Source organism: Pan paniscus, chromosome 6 (genome assembly GCF_029289425.2).
Source record: "Pan paniscus chromosome 6, NHGRI_mPanPan1-v2.0_pri, whole genome shotgun sequence".
NCBI classification, from domain to species: Eukaryota; Metazoa; Chordata; class Mammalia; order Primates; family Hominidae; genus Pan; species Pan paniscus.
The window spans coordinates 189,447,666-189,467,616 of record NC_073255.2 but is presented as its reverse complement, the minus strand read 5'-3'; the positions used below and the strand labels follow the sequence as shown (position 1 = coordinate 189,467,616).

Below are 19,951 nucleotides of genomic sequence, written 5' to 3'. Positions count from 1 at the left end.
TAATGATGCATTACAGTGGTGCAGCTTTGTATCTCAGACAGCACTTTTATATGCCTTATTTCACTTCATGGTTGTTTTTTTTTGTTTTGTTTCTTTGGTTTTTTTTGAGACAGAGTCTCACTCTGTCACCCAGGCTAGAGTGCAATGGCACAATCTTGGCTCACTGCAACCTCCACCTGCTGGGTGCAAGCAATTCTCCTGCCTCAGTCTCCCAAGTAGCTGGGATTACAGGCACACACCACCACGCCCAGCTAATTTTCATATTTGTAATAGAGACGAGGTTTCATCATGTTGGCCAGGCTGGTCTCAAACTCCTGACCTCAGATGATCCACCCACCTCAGCCTCCCGTGAGCCACCACGCCCAGCCGCTCAGTTCATGCTTTAAACATTTCTGTACTGTAGGGAAGGCTTTCTACAATGCACTCTCAACATTTATGAGTGATTTTTTTCCAGAAGCCTTCTCAGATCTTCAAAATCAGTGATTTCCCTCATAAAATGGAATAAAATGCACCTGAAAGGCTTAAAGAATAACTTCAGACATGATAAAGAGAGAACAACAATGTCTTATGGTGAGGAAGAAGCTAGAGTCCCAGGCAATGAGCTCAGAGCTGCGGTTCCAGGCCCAAGGCCTCGGAGATCTTCCTGCCTGTGACCAGCAGCCCTCACTCAGCCTCTCAGCCTACTTCAGACACTCCCTCTTCCTGGCCATGTCATGGGCCATCGATCACCTGTGATGGTCGAAACAGGGGAAGCTGAATTTCCAAGGGTCTGCTGCAGGATGGTGAACTGTCATGGTTGTCAGCATTTCCCCACACCACCCCCGTTGGCAGATGCCCCTCACTATTTATGGAAATACCTCCCAGTCATCTCTGAACTTAGTCTCCAATCCTTCTTTGGAGCAGTGTTCTAAGTAGCCAATCACTTAGAATTGGTACAAAGCTTGCCCTCTCTTCACTCTGGTGCTATATTATTATTCTGCCATTCTAACGTAATCAGAAGGATTCTACATGACTTAACCAGGCTCAGAGAACTGTGGGATATCAGAATGGGAAGTGCCCGTGGAGACTGAGAACAATCCATTTATTTAATAGATGGAAACTAGAGAAGTGATGTGGATCACCCAGGGGAATCTACGGAACAGGACCAGGCCTAGATTTTCCTGCCCAGTCATCTACTAACATTATTAATTGGCTTTCCAAAGAAGAGGCTGGGAGCAGTGGCTCATGCCTGTAATCCCAGCACTTTGGGAGGCCCAGGCGGATGGATCACTTGAGGCCAGGAGTTTGAGACCAGCCTGGCCAACATGGAGAAACCTCGTCTCTACTAAAAATACAAAAATTACCCAGGCGTGGTGGCACACATCTGTAATCCCAGATACTTGGGTGGCTGAGGCAGAAGAATCAGTTGAACCTGGGAGGCAGAGGTTGCAGTGAGTCAAGATGGAGCCACTGGGTGACAGAGTGAGACTCCCGCCTGGGTGACAGATTGAGAATCCAGCTCAAAAAAAAAAAAGAAGAGAATCCCCTTGTGCTCCCCATTCTTAATTATAAAATTATACACCATCTGAGTCAAAAAGAACCCTAGTGCCCACCTGACCCCACTTCCCATCCGCTATGGCCATTATCAGAATGTGCCCAGCATCAGGGAGTTCTTTGTCAAGAACCCTTTCCATTTTGGGTCCTAACTGAATTAAAATCTTCCTCCCTAGAGCTCTCAACAATTGGCCCTAGCTTTTCCCTTGACAAGAGCCCCACAAGCTGGTGAATGTATATTCTTTTCCTGGGAGGATAGAAGTTTAATTTAGTTAAATGCATCCATCTCCAGATGGCTCCTACAACATAAATCAAACGGTGACCATCCTGAGCACGATTCTGGGTGGGTAGGAAATAGTTTTAGGTAAACTGATGTTCCGTGGGGAACTTTAAAACAGCTCCTTCTAGACAGCTGCTTTCTCCTACACGCAGGGCCAGGCCTGGGCTCCTGGGAGCACCGGCCCTGAGTGGGGCACCTGCAGTCAGAAAGCCGCAGCCAGGCTGCTGTCACTCAGGCTGCCATGGAGGGCCCCTGCCCGTCATCGAGATGTCACCTTAAAAGAACTTTCTGATGGTGAAAATGGCTTCCTCTAGGCGTGCGAGCTTCTTCCCATCTGCATTTTGACAGATGGTAATTTTTTTCCACAATGTAAGCCGTTTGACATGAAGAGTGTGCTTTTCCAAGGCACGTTTGAACTGATCGTTCGCCATCAGCTTTTGACAAAGCTACATATTATCGGAAATACCAAAGGCACAGCTCTCCTCTCCGTTATAACTCATGAAGCATATTAGGCACTGAAATTCTAATACCTCATTTCCATGACAAACGATGCAACAAGAGCCCAAAATGGCTGCCATGAATCTCCGTTGCTGACTGTGATCGCCCTAGGAGAAGGAAAGTGCCCAGCACTTAACCTCTCTGCTCCAGCATGTGGTTGCCTGAAGCACAGGGGACAGCTGGCCACGTGTTAAGGCTGTCATTCACATGACTTTGGCACCCTTGTAACTTGGAGTAGACTGAATTCTGAAGCACAGGAAAACATCAGGAAACTGGAAGGATAGCAGTTACACCGACATTGCCCCAAACACAGGGGCCTTGGTGCAGAGTTGACAGCTGCAGGAGTGAAGGCTTCCTATTGAAGCAGCACATTCATCACGGTTGAAAATGGCTCTCCAGGGGCCCTGTAGGAGCATCGGAGGGTTTCCAAACTGTTGGTAAGTCTTCATTTTACTCAATTGGTATGCAAACGGAAACACGAGCCAATGCTTCTATCAACCCTGGAGTCCCCAAGTACACACTCGGCCTTAGTTATGACACTTTTCCCTACAGAGCAGAACTCAGAAGTAGAAAATGGGCTAACTTGACCCTCCTGTAGGAGACTCAAGCAACTAAAATACAAGGGGCTTGCATTAGTCAAGGTTCCCTGCAGAAACAGAACCTATATACACATACATACATATATATATACACACACACACACACATATATACATACCCATATATATATGTGGAGAAACAGAACATATATCTATATATATGGGCCAATTCCCAACATATATATGAGTAAATCTCTGTCACTCTCTCTCTCCATATACATGTGAAAAAACAGCATGCATATATATATATATATATGCATGCCAATTTCCTATGGTAGTAAATCTCTCTCTCTCTCTCTCTCCCTGTCCATATGGAAAATTGATAAAATTTTCCATATGGACATATGAAAAAATGATAAAAATTTTTTCTAGAAAGAAAATACGTTACTGTCCACATGGAAAGGGAGAGAGAGAGATTTACTACTATAAGGAATCAGCTCATATGATTATGGAGGACAAAAAGTCCCAAGATCTGCAGGCTGAGTCTACAAGCTGGAGACCCAGGAGAGCTGACAGTGTAGCTGCAGGGTCGAGACCCAAGAATAGTTGATGTTTTGGCTTGAGTTTGAAGACAGGAAAGAATGGATGTCCCAGCTCAAAAGCAGGCAGGAAGGCAGGCAGGAGAAACTCATGCTTTTTTAGCTTTCTTTGTCCTGTTTAGGCCTTCACCTGATTAAATGAAGCCCACCCACTCTGCCTTACTCAGCCTACCCGTTCAAACGTTAATCTCATCCAGAATCACCCTCGCAGACACACACAGAACAATTTTTGACCAAAGGTCTGGGCCCTCTGTAGCCCAGTCAAACAACACATAAAATTAACCATCACAGCACCTTCTTATCAGCAACACTGGTGTAAGACAAGTCAGTGGCCCCAAGATCTCTGTGATGTAAAACCTTGGAGGAGATAGATGAAATTTTTTCTAGAAAGAAAATACATTACTGAGAGGCAGAGATGAACTTTTAGAGAGAGAAAGAGAGACAGAGTTAGACTAAATTTGTATCTATTTTTAAAGACTAATTTAGAGCGGTTGTGGGATTTTGGGGGTCTTTCATTTTGTTTTTTGAATGAGGAATTTCTCTGACAAAGCAGTCAACGTGTGCTCCCAAATCACTTAGTAAGTAGACTAAAACAAAAAAAGTCTACAATTTTGAGATTTTGGAACTATTTGTCTAAGCAATGTAGAAGTTGGCATCATAGAGGCAGAAAGATGTGTCTTTCTTCATTAAAAAGTTCTAAATTGGCCGGGCTTGGTGGTTCATGCGTGTAATCCCAGCACTTTGGGAGGCCGAGGCGGGTGGATCACGAGGTCAGGAGATCGAGACCATCCTGGCTAACACGGTGAAACCCCATCTCTACTAAAAATACAAAAAAAAAATTAGCCAGGCGTGGTGGCGGGCACCTGTAGTCCCAGCTACTCGGAAGGCTGAGGCAGGAGAATGGCGTGTACCCAGGAGGCGGAGTTTGCAGTGAGCTGAGATTGTGCCACTGCACTTCCAGCCTGGGTGACAGAGCGAGACTCCATCTCAAAAGAACTAAAAATAAAAATAAAAATAAAATAAAATAAAATTCACATTTGCTTCCCTCTGTCACTATCATTCCTGGCATCACCTGGGAACACACAACAAAGACCAAGTGAATAACTCTGGATGGACAGAAAACACATTAGTCATTTCCCAGCTCCATTCCAAAGCCTAGCTGAGCTTATTAGATTTGATTAAAGGACTTTGAGTTTAGCTTGTTGGAGAGATAAGGATTAAGCAATAAGGAGCTTTCCCTCCCTAGGATCCCCAAAGTCATCAGCACAAAAGAGCAGTGCTCTAGCTTCTTGGATGCTTTTCCTAAACTGCCAGGGTCTCTTCCTTCATTTGTATTAATGAAATCAGTCAAAAAGGATTAAGCTTTCTGTAGCTTTGAAACTTTTGCAACTCATAAATTATTGAATATAAAAGCTGGAAAGGAGTTTAGAAGGAATCCCAATCTAAAACCTCATTTTACAGATATGAGAACCAGAGAAATTAACTGACTTGCCCAAGGTCACACAGCAAGTTCCAGGCAGAGCACTGAGGAGAACCCAGGTCTCTTGTCTCCTGAATTAGGCCTGCTTTCTGCCTTCTCTCACCCCTAGAAGCGGAGACTGAACCACACGGGAACTAGAAGATGATGGAGAAGTGCCCACTCGAGCTGATCATTTTTGTTGCAATGTCTCTGCTCTGTGTCTGTCAAACAAGATGCATGGATTTTGAGCAGCAAGCAGCTCCGACATTTCACTAGAGACTGCCGAGGGAGTGGTGTCCCAGGAAAGCTACGGGGCTATAAAACTGGAAGGAAGGGAAAGGGTGACATGGAAACAGTGGAGAAAATGTACCTTGGTGATCAGTGCTGCAGACCACGCGGCTCCTGTGTGTTGCATTTATGGCCACTATAAAACCACAGCCTGGACAGTGAGACCCCCCTGGACAGGAGAGGCCTCTGCTGAACTTGCTGGGCACCCTTCCTCCAAAGAGCAGCGAACCATGGAATGCAGGAGCTTCAGGACTGGAAAAGAAGGAAGGCCCTCTCACATCAGGGTCACAGCAGGTCAGGGTCAAAGCCAGGACTAGAATGTAGATCCTATCGCACTCTAGTCTGCGACCCCAAAGGGACCCACTCTACAATGACAAGCAGATGTAGGGTGAGGGAATGGTGGGAGTGTCATGGAAGGATGATAGTGGCTGCATCCGGGAGGGCCCACATCCCAGAGAGGTCAACAGCACCCACACATAGGTGGTGGCTGGAGCCGGGGTGCCTGCCACGAGGCCCTGTAATTACCTGGATTCATCCAGCCCAGAGAGGTGATTTCTTGGTTACCTGGCACACGTTGACCACCTACCTGTGAGCAACTCTGTGCCAGATATTTTGGAGATTCAGAAGACACTGAGACCAGACATCATTCTTCTCTGTCTCAAGGCCCTTTCTGCCCATGGCTGAAAGGGTGTTCTCGCTCTAAATCTTTGTTCTCAGCTTGCCACATCCTTTTAGTCTTACCATGCCATGTGACCGTTATTGCCTTGAGTTCTTGTTTCAGAACATGTCAATTTAGTTGTGGGGCCTACATTTCCCTGACATCCCTTCCCTTTTGGTTTTGGGTTGGGACTGGCCAGAAGAGAGCTCAAAGAGACTTGGAGGGGGCGTGCTAGTGCAGCCACTGCCATGCTCTGCAAGGGAGCTCAGGGCAGGTACTGCTGGGGCTCATGCCTGTTGTCTGTGACCCCTCTGGCTCACCTGCCACGGGGCAGCGCACGCTGGGACACCACCTTCAGCCTGTGACATCTGGGGCTGGGGGCACGTGCAGCCCCTCCTGCAGGTGGCCGCGTCATTGCTATGAGAGGGGTGAGAGGCAGGTGCGGTTCCAGGCTGCTCAGCCTCCCTGTCCATCTTTCCTTCCTGCTGGACAGCCTCACGCCCAGCGGCAGATGCAGAGGCAACAGCCTCCCCCAGATGGCCTAAGGAGCTCCACGGTTGCACCAGATCCGCCTCCTATGCTAAGTTCCTTCCTCCAGGCCAGTCACATCTCTGCTTGAACACTATCCAGTACCTGTTATTATTAAGACCTTTTACAGCTTGAGCCACTCATGAAAATTTTATGTTGCTTCTTATGGTATTATTTTTCCCTTAGAGGTCACTTTTCCAGGCTTATGGCCTGAAGCATGACCCCCCAGTCCCCACCTCATTGCTGACTTTTATTTATATATTTATTTGGTGTGTGTTGAAGGAAGGAGGCTCTGTGATCTGTCTCCTTCTGTTCTCTTTTTTTTCTCACTCAGAAGCCCCATCATGACTTTCTCAAGGATATGCCTTTCTGTATTCCCCACGCAGCACAGGTGCCCAAGCAGCGCTTGTTGCACTGAATCGGTGCACTGAATCCCTGCCATCTCCCATACTGACCAGCTGTGGGCACAAAGGCAGCCACCCCAAAGGCTCAGCCAACTATAGTTTCTGAGCAAATGCTGTCCGTGGCAAGCAGGAGCATAGGACCCCTTTCTTCCCAGCAAGTAGGTACCTGAATTTTCCTTTTTTTTTTTTTTTTTTCTTTTGAGACAGAGTTTTACTCTTGTTGCCCCAGTTGGAGTGCAATGGCGTGATCTCGGCTGACTGCAACCTCCACCTCCCAGGCTCAAGCAATTCTCCTGCCTCAGCCTCCTGCGTAGCTGGGATTACCAGCGCCTGCCACCATGCCCAGCTAACGTTTTGTATTTTTAGTAAGGGGGAGGGGGTTCACCATGTTGGCCAGGCTGGTCTCGAACTCCTGACGTCAGGTGATCCAACCGCCTCAGCCTCCCAAAGTGCCGGGACTACAGGCGTGAGCCACCGCGTCTGGCCAAATTTTCCTTTCTCTCTTGGGTCCAATATTCAGTCTGCCTGGGGTGATTGATTTGTTGGCTGGAATCCAGGCAGACAGTCGAATTGCACTACGTGATCATCTATTTAACCTTAAAATATTGCCACTAATCTAAAAACTACCCTGATTCTGTGTCCTTTTTATCAGCTTGGACCCCCTGGAACAATGCCTGTCTCAACTGGCCCTGAGTTGTCCAGGCTCTAAAGGACACTGGGCAGTGGTCTTCTCTGAGCAGTGATTGGGGAGACGCTCCATCCTGTGACCACATAATCACCCCCACCCTTCCGCAGCTTTCCTTGTATTCAGTTATCCACATGCCCAGCACGGAAACAGGCATCTGGGACAGGAGCTTCCAAGGACTCCAAGGACTCTGGAACACACATAAGAGAACATACAGCTCCAACTCACTTAAGTGATTTAATTGATTTATTGAGCCGTGTAAAGCCAGAAGCAGATAGGATTTTCGGTATGGTTCAACGAGATTTCTGTCTCACCTGCTCTGTGATCATCTTGGCTTTGCCCCCTCTGAGTACCATTCTATCTGCGGATGGGCTTGCCTCATGGACACAAAATGGCTGCTGGCAGCAATGAGGGCAGCAGGCTTCCCTGGGCATATTCAGAAGGAGAGAGTGTAGCCTCCCAACTTGTGGAACAAAATTCCTGAGCTACGCTCTGAATGGATCACACCTGAACCAGTGCCTGTGGTGGGAAATACCACGTGGTGATCGTCTAGGTCCACGTCAGGTGCGCAGTACTGCGGCAGGGGAGATGCTGTTAACACACAGGGGGACCAGTCCAGGCTCCCATGCGCAGGGGCTGGGTGTGAAGTCAATGATTTCCAAACGGCATGGCAGAGAAACAATGGGGGGAGGTGGAATGAAAGCTGGGGATGCAATCACAACTTCTACTCAATAAGGCTAGGGCCTTGAGTTGCATCTTCAAGAACGGGTAGGAGGCTGGGCACGGTGGCTCACACCTGTAATCCCAGCACTTTGGGAGGCCAAGGTGGGCGGATCACCTGAGGTCGAGACCAGCCTGACCAACGTAGAGAAACCCCGTCTCTACTGAAAAATACAAAATTAGCTGGGTATGGTGGTACATGCCTGTAATCCCAGCTACTCAGGAGGCTGAGGCAGGAGAATTGCTTGAACCCAGGAGGCGGAGATTGCGGTGAGCAGAGATCGCACCATTGCACTCCAGCCTGGGGAACAAGAGTGAAACTACTTCTCAAAAAAAAAAAAAAAAAAAAAAATGGATAGGACTGGGATATGGCACAGTACACAATAATCCTAGACCCACCTGTCTTGTCCCACAAGAACCCAAGGGCCAACAAATGTCCATCAAATTTATTTCACCCTAACGTGTGGGCAATGCATAATTGTGAGCAAGTCAAAACTGAGCAAAAGCCAAGGTGAAGGTGAACAGCTGGCAAAGGCATGGGGAGGGGAAAAATGACAAAATCAGAGGGCTCTTCAGCTGAAACAATTCCACAGTTGTTTTTTTTTCCTCCAGAACATTATTTTGATTGGCCAATTTCATGCTATAAGCTCAGATTGAATTCCACGAAGAAACACTCGGATGGAAATAATTGTAGGTAGAGTCATTTTATTAGTATTCCTAAAGACCTCTGATGAGGAATAATGATGGTAAGTCATTAATAGATATTTTCAGCTGCTTTAAAAATTAAATCTGTTCCACAACGTGTTTCACAATTTTATAGCCATTATACGGAGCCCTTTGGGATAGTCTCATAAAAGGCATTCCATAAATTTGATCTGTCCTTGTATTTCATTACATTTTACAGCAATAATCTGGCATTTTAAAAAGCTCCAAGGCATCATCTCCTTCAGAAGGAGCAATGAAGGAAAGTGCGGGAGAACAGAAAATGACAGGTTCTGCAGAAGGAATCACCATCCTTTTCTCAAAACACTATGAGGAAAGGGGTCAGGTGTGATCAATGTTTTCTGGAGGATTTATTCCACTATTCCCTGAGGCCTCTTGAGAAATCTTACTGAATATGTCTCTTCCTCAATTACTCTTAAAAAGAACCCCACGCTGGGATGTGCTCTCTAGGACAGTCTCCAGCATGCATCACCCCTGCCTCCTCGCAGTGGGGCTGAACGAATTCCGCACAGGTGAGCCTGGCCTAGGAGGTGGAGAAGCAACTCATCCTGTTTTCTCAGCCTGCTGCATGGTTGCCAGGTCACAACCAAAACTCTACTTCTGTAGTGACTGCGAGGCTCTGCAAACCTCCCTAGGCATTTGAAATTTCAGATACAAAACTCACAAAACACTCAAGAAGGGAAGGCAAGGTATCTCCCTAATTTGCAGCAGTATTGCATTTTTTCAATCAACTAAGCACTGCTTTAATTTTAGGTTGGAAAATCTAAGGGGTGTGCATTAATGATCTTGAAGTCAACGGCATCATACAGCTCTAACCAGAGGGCCCTAACAATAGTGCACAGAAGACTTGGGATTGAAGTAATTTAAGTTCAGAGTCTGATTTATACACCAGTTCATGGGGCTACCATTGCTGCACAAGGAACCCAGACTATACCCAGAGATCTGAGAAACATTCCTCTGGCTGAAACAAATAGAATCATGAATTAAAGAAAATGGGAGAGGCAAAAATTTTGTGGGAAGAAGGGGCTCATTTCAGGAGACAAAGTCACTTCATGGAACAAGGCCTGGGCTATACAATGGGCGTGTTCAATGTTATGGGTGGCAGCAAACCACCCAGAACTAGTGGGTTTTACATGAGATGTTGTGCATCGCCTGGGCCATGTCAATGTCTAGAGCTTGATGGACAACATGGCTGTTGTAGCCAACACTGCTGGCCATCAGTATCCAATTCTCTCCACCCTTGGTTCCAGGAAGACTGTACTTCCCAGACCCCTTGCAGCTAAGCAGGGCCATGGGACCACTTCTAGCCAGTGAACCATGAGCCATAGTGACATATGTGGCTTCCAACTGACGCTATGCCCCTTGAGCCTTCTTGTTATCCCCTCAACCAGGAACACAGGGCCCCATGCTGCATTGGTGGAGCAAGACTGCAGCCCCAGAGGACAGCTGCCCTGGGCTGTCTCCCACTCTCATGGAGAATTTTTTAGGAAAGGCAAATACATTGGTGTTGTGTTAAGCAGTGGAGATTTTGGAATTTTTTGTTGTTGTTGTGACTCCAGCACAGCCTCGCTTATGTAGACTAATATAATAACTGAGCATAATTTAAGGTGAACATAAAAAAGGGTAACTATTGTCAACCTACTGTATGAAGTAGCTTTGTGAAAACTTAACTGAAGTAATAGCCAGTTCTTAGCCACTGCAAAGGCTTCTGAGGGTGACAACAAAGGGACCTCAGGATCCCTGGGTGAAATGCCCATCTCACGGGAGTCTGTTGGCCTGTGCAGATGTTCCCAGGATGCTTGATTTCCACACCAAGGATGAACCATGCCCACTGGAGCATAGCCCTGGCTTCCGGTGCCATTGGTTAATGGAGTGAAGAAAGACAGTGGTGGCTTCTGTGGTCAGCTCAAGCCATACACAGATAAGGGGCTTGGCAGATGCTCTGGAACCTAGAGCAAAGGCACTCAGCCCCTGTCAGGAGCCTCTTGGCAGCAGGTGGGGCTGCTCTGAGGGTCTCACTGCCTGTGTGGGTCAGTGCCCAACATAGCAGCCCACAAACACATGATGAAGGCACAAAACCAAACTGAAGGACTCAGAGGATGTTTCTGCAGGACAGACTTTACAGGTGAGGAGAGCGTCCCTAGTGGGCAGTTTTGGCCAGGCTGTGAGTGGGACTTCAGGAAGTTCAGGCACAAACGCAAACAGCAACTCAAGGTGACGTCCCTGCCAGATCCTGCTGGCCCCTCCCACCTCGGGCTGGGATCTGCCTTCCCGTCTCGGTGAGGAGCAGCATGTGGTTGTCTGTGCCCCTGGCAACTTTTGTTCCTGGGAACAAATCCTATTCTCCTCCATTCCCCTCCCCATGTCCTTAGCTTAGGATGGATTTCATGAGAAGAGCAAGAACTTCTTGAGGAAAAAATTCCCTTTATTTAGATAATGTTGATCAACTCCAGGACCCTCGTGGAGATCACAGTCAATGGAATATCTTTTCTGGCCAAGGGGTGGCTCATGCCTGTAATCCCAGCACTTTGGGAGACCGAGGCAGGAGGATCACTTGATCCCAGAAGTTCGAGACAAGCCTGGGCAACACAGCAAGACTCTATCTCTAGAAAAAACTTAAAAATTAGCCAAATGTGGTAGTACATGCCTGTAGTCCCAGCTACTGGGGAGGCTGAGATGGGAAGATCACTTGAGCCCAGAAGTCAGATGTTGCAGTGAGCTGAGCCTGCACCACTGCACTCCAGCCTGGGTGACAGAGCAAGACCTTGTCTCAAAAAAAAAAAAAAAAAAAAAATTTGAGCTCACAGCCAGCAGCCAGTGGACAGAATCAGTGCTTACTGGGTTTAATTAAATTGTAATATTGAAGCATCTGTGGGCTCAGTTTTTATCTTCATGGAATGAGTTGGTCCATTATTCATAGTACTTTTCTTTTACTAAGTGATCAGATGCAAAGTAAATGTTTTTCCTTCCATTTGCTTCTAGATTGGAATGCTCTTATTCATATAGAAAAATCCTGGGGTACATTTAGGACTGAGGAGAAGGTACTTTTCTTAGAGTATCGCACAGCAAGAAACCTCTCCCACACATCTGATTGGCAACAAAGACACCACTGCAGTTGAGTGAGGGGCAGAAAAGGATGGTCCTCTTTATAAATGGGCGAGATCAATTGGATATTTGTATGGAAAAAAATGAATCCTGACCCCTCTCTCTCATACCATACTCAAAAATGTATTAGACATGGATCACAGACCTGTGAAAGGTGAAACAAATAAAACTTTTAGATAAATACATAGACGAGATTCATGACATAGGGGGAAACAAATTCTTAAACATAGCAGAAAAGGCACCAGCCAGAAATTCAGAGCTGATAAATTGACTTCATGACCATTCAAAACTGCTGTCCATAAAGAGGCATGATTAAGATTGAAAAAGGAGGCCGGATGCAGTGGCTCACACCTGTAATCCCAGCATTTTAGGAGGCTGGTGGGGAGGGGGGCGGTGGATCACGAGGTCAGGAGTTCGAGACCAGCCTGGCCGACATGGTGAAACCCCGTCTCTACTAAAAATACAAAAATTAGCCAGGTGTGGTGGTGTGTGTCTGTAGTCCCAGCTACTCCATTGGCTGAGGCAAGAGACTTACCTGAACCCCAGAGGCAGAGGTTGCAGTGAGCTGAGATTGTACCACTGCACTCCAGCCTGGGTGACAGAGTGAGACTCTGTCTCAAAAAAAAAAAAAAAATAGATTGTGAAAGGACAAATCACAGTAGCAAGGCAAGTAGCCTCTCATACAGTCCTGCAAGTTCCTAAGATGGGTAGAATTTTCCATATTAATAAGGGCATTTCAATCCAGCAGCAAAAGGAGATGACAAATAGGAAAATATTTACTTTGCAAAAGAGGGGGAGATATTCATAATACATAGACCTGACAGAGAACTCATATCTCAAATATGTCAAGAACTCCTGCAAATTGATAAGACAAAGACAAGCCAATTAGAAATAGGCAATAGACTTGAGTAGACAGTTCATGAAAAAGGACATGCAAATGACAAATAAGCATATGGACAAAGGCAAAACGTCATTACTCATCATGAAAATGCAACCAAAAGCCTCAAAGAGATATTGCTACACACCCATCATAATGGCTAAAATTAGGCAGGCTGTGGTGGCTCAAATCTGTCATCCATGAGAGGTCAAGACAGGAGGATTGCTTGAGGCCGAGAACTGGAGACCAGCCTGGGCAACAAAGCAAGATCTCATCTCTACAAATAATAATAATAATTATTATTATTATAATTTAGCTAAAATTAAAAAACGAATAATACCAAGTGTTGGTGAGCTTGGGGAGAAAGTAGAAGTTGCATACATTCCTGGTGGAAATGTAGAACTGACAGTATTTACAAAAGCCTCAGAGGCAATTACCCTATGACTCAGCAATTCTACTGCTAGGTATGTACCCCAGTCCTTATTGCATGTGTCCACCAAAAGACACACACTAATGCTCGCAGCTACATTTATAAAAGGCCAAAAGTAGAAACTCCTTAAATGCCCATCAATAGCAGAAAGGATAACACAGGCAATAGATGTTTACAATGGTGGTAGTGTAAAAATGAACTACCGCTGTACACAACCACCTGCATGAATCTCAAAGACAATCATGGGACAAAGAAGCCAGACAAAAGACTATACACTGTAAGACTCCACTTATTTGAAGTTCAAGAACAGATAAGACTACTCTATGGGAGTAGAATTCAGAATGATGGTTAATTTTATGGGAAGATATTACCCAGGGAAAAAGCACGAAGGGGCCTTTTGAAGCTTTGGAAGTATTTTTGAACGTTGACCTGGGTGGTGAACACACACACACACACATACACACACGCAAAATTTATCAAGCTGTCTCTTGTAGATAGGTTATATCTTACACATAGTAATCCTACTAATAGAAAGACAGACTAATAAAATCTACTGTTCTTCCTACCAGCTTCATGTTTGCATTCCTTCCTTGTTAGATTGTACTGAAATAAAGGACAATCTATTTTGTTAGAAGAAGAACATATATTTAATTAGTAGATCTGTTAAGTCATGAATTCAGGGGGGGACAGTGGGAAAAACAAGACAAGACAAAGGAGATGGCATCAGTTTGCACCCCTAGAATTGTAGCAGCGTGTATGTGATGCACCTGCTATTCATAGGCAGGGAGATGGCAGATCGGGAGATTCAGGACTGAGAAAGCACAGCAAGTGACATCCCACGGTGTCCTCCAAACACAGCCATTGTTTGTCATGATCCTTTCTGTTCACTTCCCACTCATTTGTTTAATGAGGCTGATAAATATCAGCCAAGCTGTGGCACAAAGACTCCAGATCTAAAGCCAAGACATTGCCATCAAATTTTAGATAGTTGTACAGGTGAGGAAAGTGAGGCCCAGCAAGGTGGAAATGACGCATCCAAGATCACACAGCTAGTGACTACACAGGAGGTCGGTGGCTTAGAATCCACTTCTGCCAACTTCCAGTCTACTCTTCAGTGCATTCCAGGGCTGTGCTGAGCTCACCCACTGGGTCACAGCTGGACGATGAGGGAAAATGTGGGATGAGTGTGATTTAAAATACTGAAGAACAGGATGGGACAGGCAAGCTGTTTCCCATCACTTTTGTGGAGAGAATATTGCAGCAAGAGGATTTTGATTAAATCTGAATGGAAGAAACTGCTTTTTACTTGGCACCTACCAGGTGTTACTATTTTGACTCCAGTCCAGCACCACAAGAGACCGATGTGGACTCACATGAGTTCCAGAGCTGCAGTTCTGGGCTGTGTTAGAGAACAGATACGTGTTTATCCGAGTGGCTCTCTCAACCCCACTGCTGTGAGTGGCATGAGAGTGCAACATTGTCACATCATCATTCTCACATTTAGCAAACCCTCTCCCTCAGAACTGGCCAAAAGGACTCCCAGGAAGCCATGTACCCAGGTGTTCATGCCTAGAGGAAGCCAGCCCCGTCACCTCCCGGCAGCGGCTTTGTGGGAGGAAGCACAGGTGTCAATACCGTGTAGATAATGATGTGGCTGCCTCCCCACCTGCTCCTGGTGGCGGACAGGGACCATCGCTCTGGTGCTAGATGTCCCAAGTGTCCTTCTGCATGACCCCGTTCACTTCCCCACCATGCTGCTGAAAGGTTTCCTGCCAAAAACTACCTGTCTCTCTGGGCTGCCACAAGCCCTGAGTTCCCATCATTAAACTTACCTAGTTAATGGGTCTTCGGAGATGTGTATTTTAGCTGAATAAAAATTTAGTATATCTTGCCCAGGCACGGTGGGTCATGCCTGTAATCCCAGCACTTTGGGAGGCAGACGCGGGTGGATCCCTTGAGGTCAGGAGTTCATGACCAGCCTGGCCAACATGGCGAAACCTCATCTCAACTAAAAATACAGAAAAAAAAAAAAAATTAGCCAGGCGTGGTGGCGTGCAGCTGTAATCCCAGCCACTCGGGAAGCTGAGGCAGGAGACTGGTTTGAACCCAGGGGATGGAGGTTGCAGTGAGCGGAGATTGTGCCACTGCACTCCAGCCTGGACAACAGAGGGAAACTGCATCTCAAAAAAAAAAAAAAGTATATCCTAAGAGTAACATACTGGAAACTGGCTAGAAAGCAAGGATTAACTAAGCCAATTAACTTTTTCAGGTTCATTTCAGAATATTTTGTATAAAAGAAAACTACGTGTAAAATTAAAATCATCTTTCTCCTCCTGCATCTCATTATTCTCCTTCCCTCCCCAGAGGTAATTACCATGATGAATTTGTGTATATTTTAGCCAATTTTACATATTTTTACTACACATTTCTTTATTTTTTAAATTATACATCAGTTGTCACAACTGGGAGGATAAAAAATAAGTAAGTAAATTACATAAGTTTTATCAATTGTACATATTACTCTGCAATTTGATACATGTTAATCTAGCTCATAGCATTTCATTGCTATCTACTAATCCATATGAATGTTTTTAATACGTGAATTAAATCTTTTTCTTTTTGAGTATTCGATATTTGGACCTATTAGTGCCACACTTACTTTTTTCCACCTCTCCTGCCCTGAATTGTTCCACTACTAATTAGAAGTTTAGAAAGAATATATTCCATTTTTATTCTGTCAGTGGTTCCTTTACATGTTCAATATGTACACCTAAAGTCTAAAACTAAGCAATTCCTCTCGCTTCCCCCAAAATGTAAATGTCTTAGAACTCATCTTCAATCTTCTGCTTGCTACCTACCATGGTTTTTGTTCAATATTTTAGTAATACCTTTTTTATTTCCAAATAATTCTTTTTTAAAAAAATAAATACTTAATGATATTATCCTTAGCAAACCAACACAGGAACAGAAAACCAAATACTGCATGTGCTCACTTATAAGTGGGAGCTAAATGATGAGAACACATGGACATGTAGAGGGGAACAACACATACTGGGGCCTATCAGAGGGTGGAGGGTGGCAGGAGGGAGAGGATCAGGCAAAATAACTAATGGGTACTGGGCTTAATACCTGGGGGATGAAATAATCTGTACAACAGACCCCCATAACACAAGTTTACCTGTGTAACAAACCTGCACGTGTACCCCTGAACTTAAAAAAAAAAAAAAAACATTGCTTTTACTCAAATTGTTTTTGCACATCTTACTCCTTTCTAATGGATCATTTGTTGATGGGCATTCTTTAGTTGCTTTTTTGTTTTTGAGATGGAGTCTGGCTGTTGCCCAGGCTGGAGTGCAGTGGCACGATCTCGGCTCACTGCAACCTCCGCCTCCCAGGTTCAAGCGATTCTCCTGCCTCAGCCTCCCAAGTAGCTGGGACTATAGGCACACATCACCACACCCAGCTAATTTTTGTATTTTTAGTAGAAACGGGGTTTCACCATGTTGGCCAGGCTGGTCTTGAACTCCTGACCTTAAGTGATCCACCCGCCTCGGCCTCCCAAAGTGCTGGGATTACAGGTGTGAGCCACTGCGCCAAGCCCTTTAGTTGCTTTTTAGCAAGAATTTATGAAAGGCAAACTGTTACATATCTGAAAATGCCTTCATTTTCCCTCACTCTTGAATGGAGAGTGAGCTGAGTATAAAATCCTGATTGAAAGATGTTATCATTCAGCATGTCACTGTTGCTTTTCTATTTTCTCCTTGCACCTCTTGTTGCTGATAAGAATTCTGCTTACAACCTAGTTGTTGTTCTTTTGTAGAAGGCTTTCCCATTCTTCAGTTTCCTTGTGGGTTCTATAACGTTACTATGATGTACTTCAATGTGGATTTTTCTTATTTACCCAGTTCTGGACTCAGTGTGCTTCATCACTCTATAACTTAGGTATCGCTTCAGTTCCAAAAAATGTCCAGCAATTATCTTTTCAAATATTTCTTCTCCCCTATTCTTTGTATTCATGCTTCTGGAACTACAATTACACACAGAAATGCATTTTTCATTGTAACCTCCACTCTTCTCTTCATATTTGCAGTTTTTATTAATAGATATCTGTGCCACATAATGGATGGTTTCCTCAGGTCTATTTTCTAATTTATACATTTTCTCTTCAGCTGTCTATTATTCATTGTTTAGTTTAGCTGTCTCCTATTACATCAAGCATTTTTGACATTAAGCGTTCCTTTGTTTCCAGAATTACTTTTTGGTGATGTTTAAAATAAGCTTATTGTGTTTTATAATATCATGTTCTTGCTTTATGGTTTTATTCATTTCTTTTAACATTTTAAGTATATATTATAAAGATTCTATTACCTTCCATTGTTAGGCAGCAAATCATCTGTGTTTGCCATTCTTCCTTTAAAAACAAATGGCTGAATCTTTTATTTGTTTTTAGCTATTTGTTTAAACTCACATTCAGTGCTGACCATTCCTGCGGGTGCTCTGAGTGCCCTGGTGCATGGAAACACCCGCACAGAGGAGTCCATGCTTGCTCTGTCCAAGAGACCCATGGGTTCTACCCACCCAGGACCAGTTTCTGTTACTTCTCAATGTAGGGTCCCTGATCCGTGTACTTAGTGTGAGTTCAGGTGACCATACCTGTGAAGTACAGGGAAGTTCAGGGTTTCTTTTTCACCCTTGACCTCACCAAATGTCAGGGTTCCCTGTGTCTTCCCCAGGTGAGTAGACAACAGTCTTCCATGACTTCACGTATGGGGCAGCATTTTGTAACCTGTGGATTTACGCAGCTAGCTATCTTCCAGTCCTCATGCACGCTGACCATGGCCCCAGCTACCTGTCTGCACAGATGTGAAGATCCATCTCCCCATAGTCAAGCATCATTCTGATTTTGTGTTTCATCTTTTTGCCTGAGGATTTCTCCGTCTTAAGAAACTCAGCTCGGCCGGGCACGGTGGCTCACACCTGTAATCCCAGCACTTTGGGAGGCCGAGGCGGGTGGATCACAAGGTCAGGAGATCGAGACCATCCTGGCTAACATGGTGAAACCCTGTCTCTACTAAAAGAATACAAAAAAAAAATTAGTTGGGTGTGGTGGCGGGTGCCTGTAGTCCCAGCTACTCAGGAGGCTGAGGCAGAAGAATGGCGTGAACCCGGGAGGCGGAGCTTGCAGTAAGCCGAGATCGTGACACTGCACTCCAGCCTGGGCGACAGAGCGAGACTCCATGGCAAAAAAAAAAAAAAAAAGAAAGAAACTCAGCTCTATAAATAAACCTTTATTGTTACTGTTGTAGTTGTTGTGGCTGTTTGATTTATCTACCATGTGTATGCATTGGAAAAGGAGGGCGGCCTTTCCTGTGTCAGCTCATCCTGCGGCACTGACCTGAAATCACTGATTAACTCTCAGCACCCACTGTTATCAACAGCGAGCAAAATCCTTGGGGATGGAACACAGGGAATGACTAATCCTTGATTACAATAAGGGGAATAGGAAAGGTTGGGACAAGAATGCCTAATTAATATAATGGGTTTAACCAACAGGATTTAAAATTTTAGGTGATAAAATTTCAAGTCCATTGGCTACCTCTCTAGCCTTTTGCTGACATTTCCATTCAACATGATTCAAAAACATGCACTGAGTGCATAATTTGTGTGCAATATCTGTTGTGGCTCTAAAAAGAAACCAAATGAGCTGAGGAGGTACCTAATACCTATGAGTGAAAAGGTAGTACACAAGTAATTAAAACCTGAGATTAAATGTATTAAGTACTCAAAGCAAGAAACTCTGTGTTATATGAGTACAAGGAGGGAGACGGTGTTTCTGGCTGAGGAGTTGGAGAAAGCTTCATGGAAGATGGCAAGCAACCTTTATGACTGTTTGGATTGCAACTCCTGGAAATGCATAGAAGATCACATTTACAAAATATAATGTAAAATGATAAAATATAAAATAAGATTTTATAAATGAAGTAAAATAAAATATGAGCAAAGGGGTAGAGGTGAAAGTGGATGGGATGTCCAGGGAGCAGAAGGCAGTTTGCTTTCCCAAGAACAAAGGGCCTTCAATAAGAAGAAAATAGAATATGAGGCCGGCTGCGGTGGCTCACACCTGTAATCCTAACCCCTTGGGAGGCCGAGGTGGGTGGATCACAAGGTCAGGAGTTCGAGACCACCCCAGCCAGCCAACATGGTGAAACCCCACCTCTACTAAAAATACAAAAAAATTAGCTGAGTGTAGTGGTGGGCACCTGTAATCCCAGCTACTCAGGAGGCTGAGGCAGGAGAATTGCTTGAACCGGGAGGTGGAGGTTGCAGTAAGTCAAGATTGTGCCACTGCGCTCTAGCCCAGGCGACAGAGTGAGATTCCATCTCAAAAAAAAAAAGAAAGAAAAAAATAGAATATGAGCTTTAAAAGGCAGATCTCTTTTTAACTGCAAAAACACTTCATGAGACAGTAATCGTGCTTTTGGTTTCTGTTGATTAAATATACACAATGATAAAGAACTGGGCTCAGTAAATACTTTAAATGTAGAGTTGACTAATCCTCATGCAACCTTGCACATGTTTTTAAAATTGGGTAAATATGAGCAAGACAATGATTCAAAGCAAAACAA

The 19,951-nt window shown here is 44.9% G+C and overlaps 1 protein-coding gene across 1 annotated transcript in view; it reads right to left on the bottom strand.

Moving 5' to 3' along the window:
• ACTR3B (actin related protein 3B) overlaps positions 1 to 19,951 on the bottom strand; it is a 980,748-nt gene that overhangs the window by 688,482 nt on the left and 272,315 nt on the right. The window lies entirely within an intron of this gene.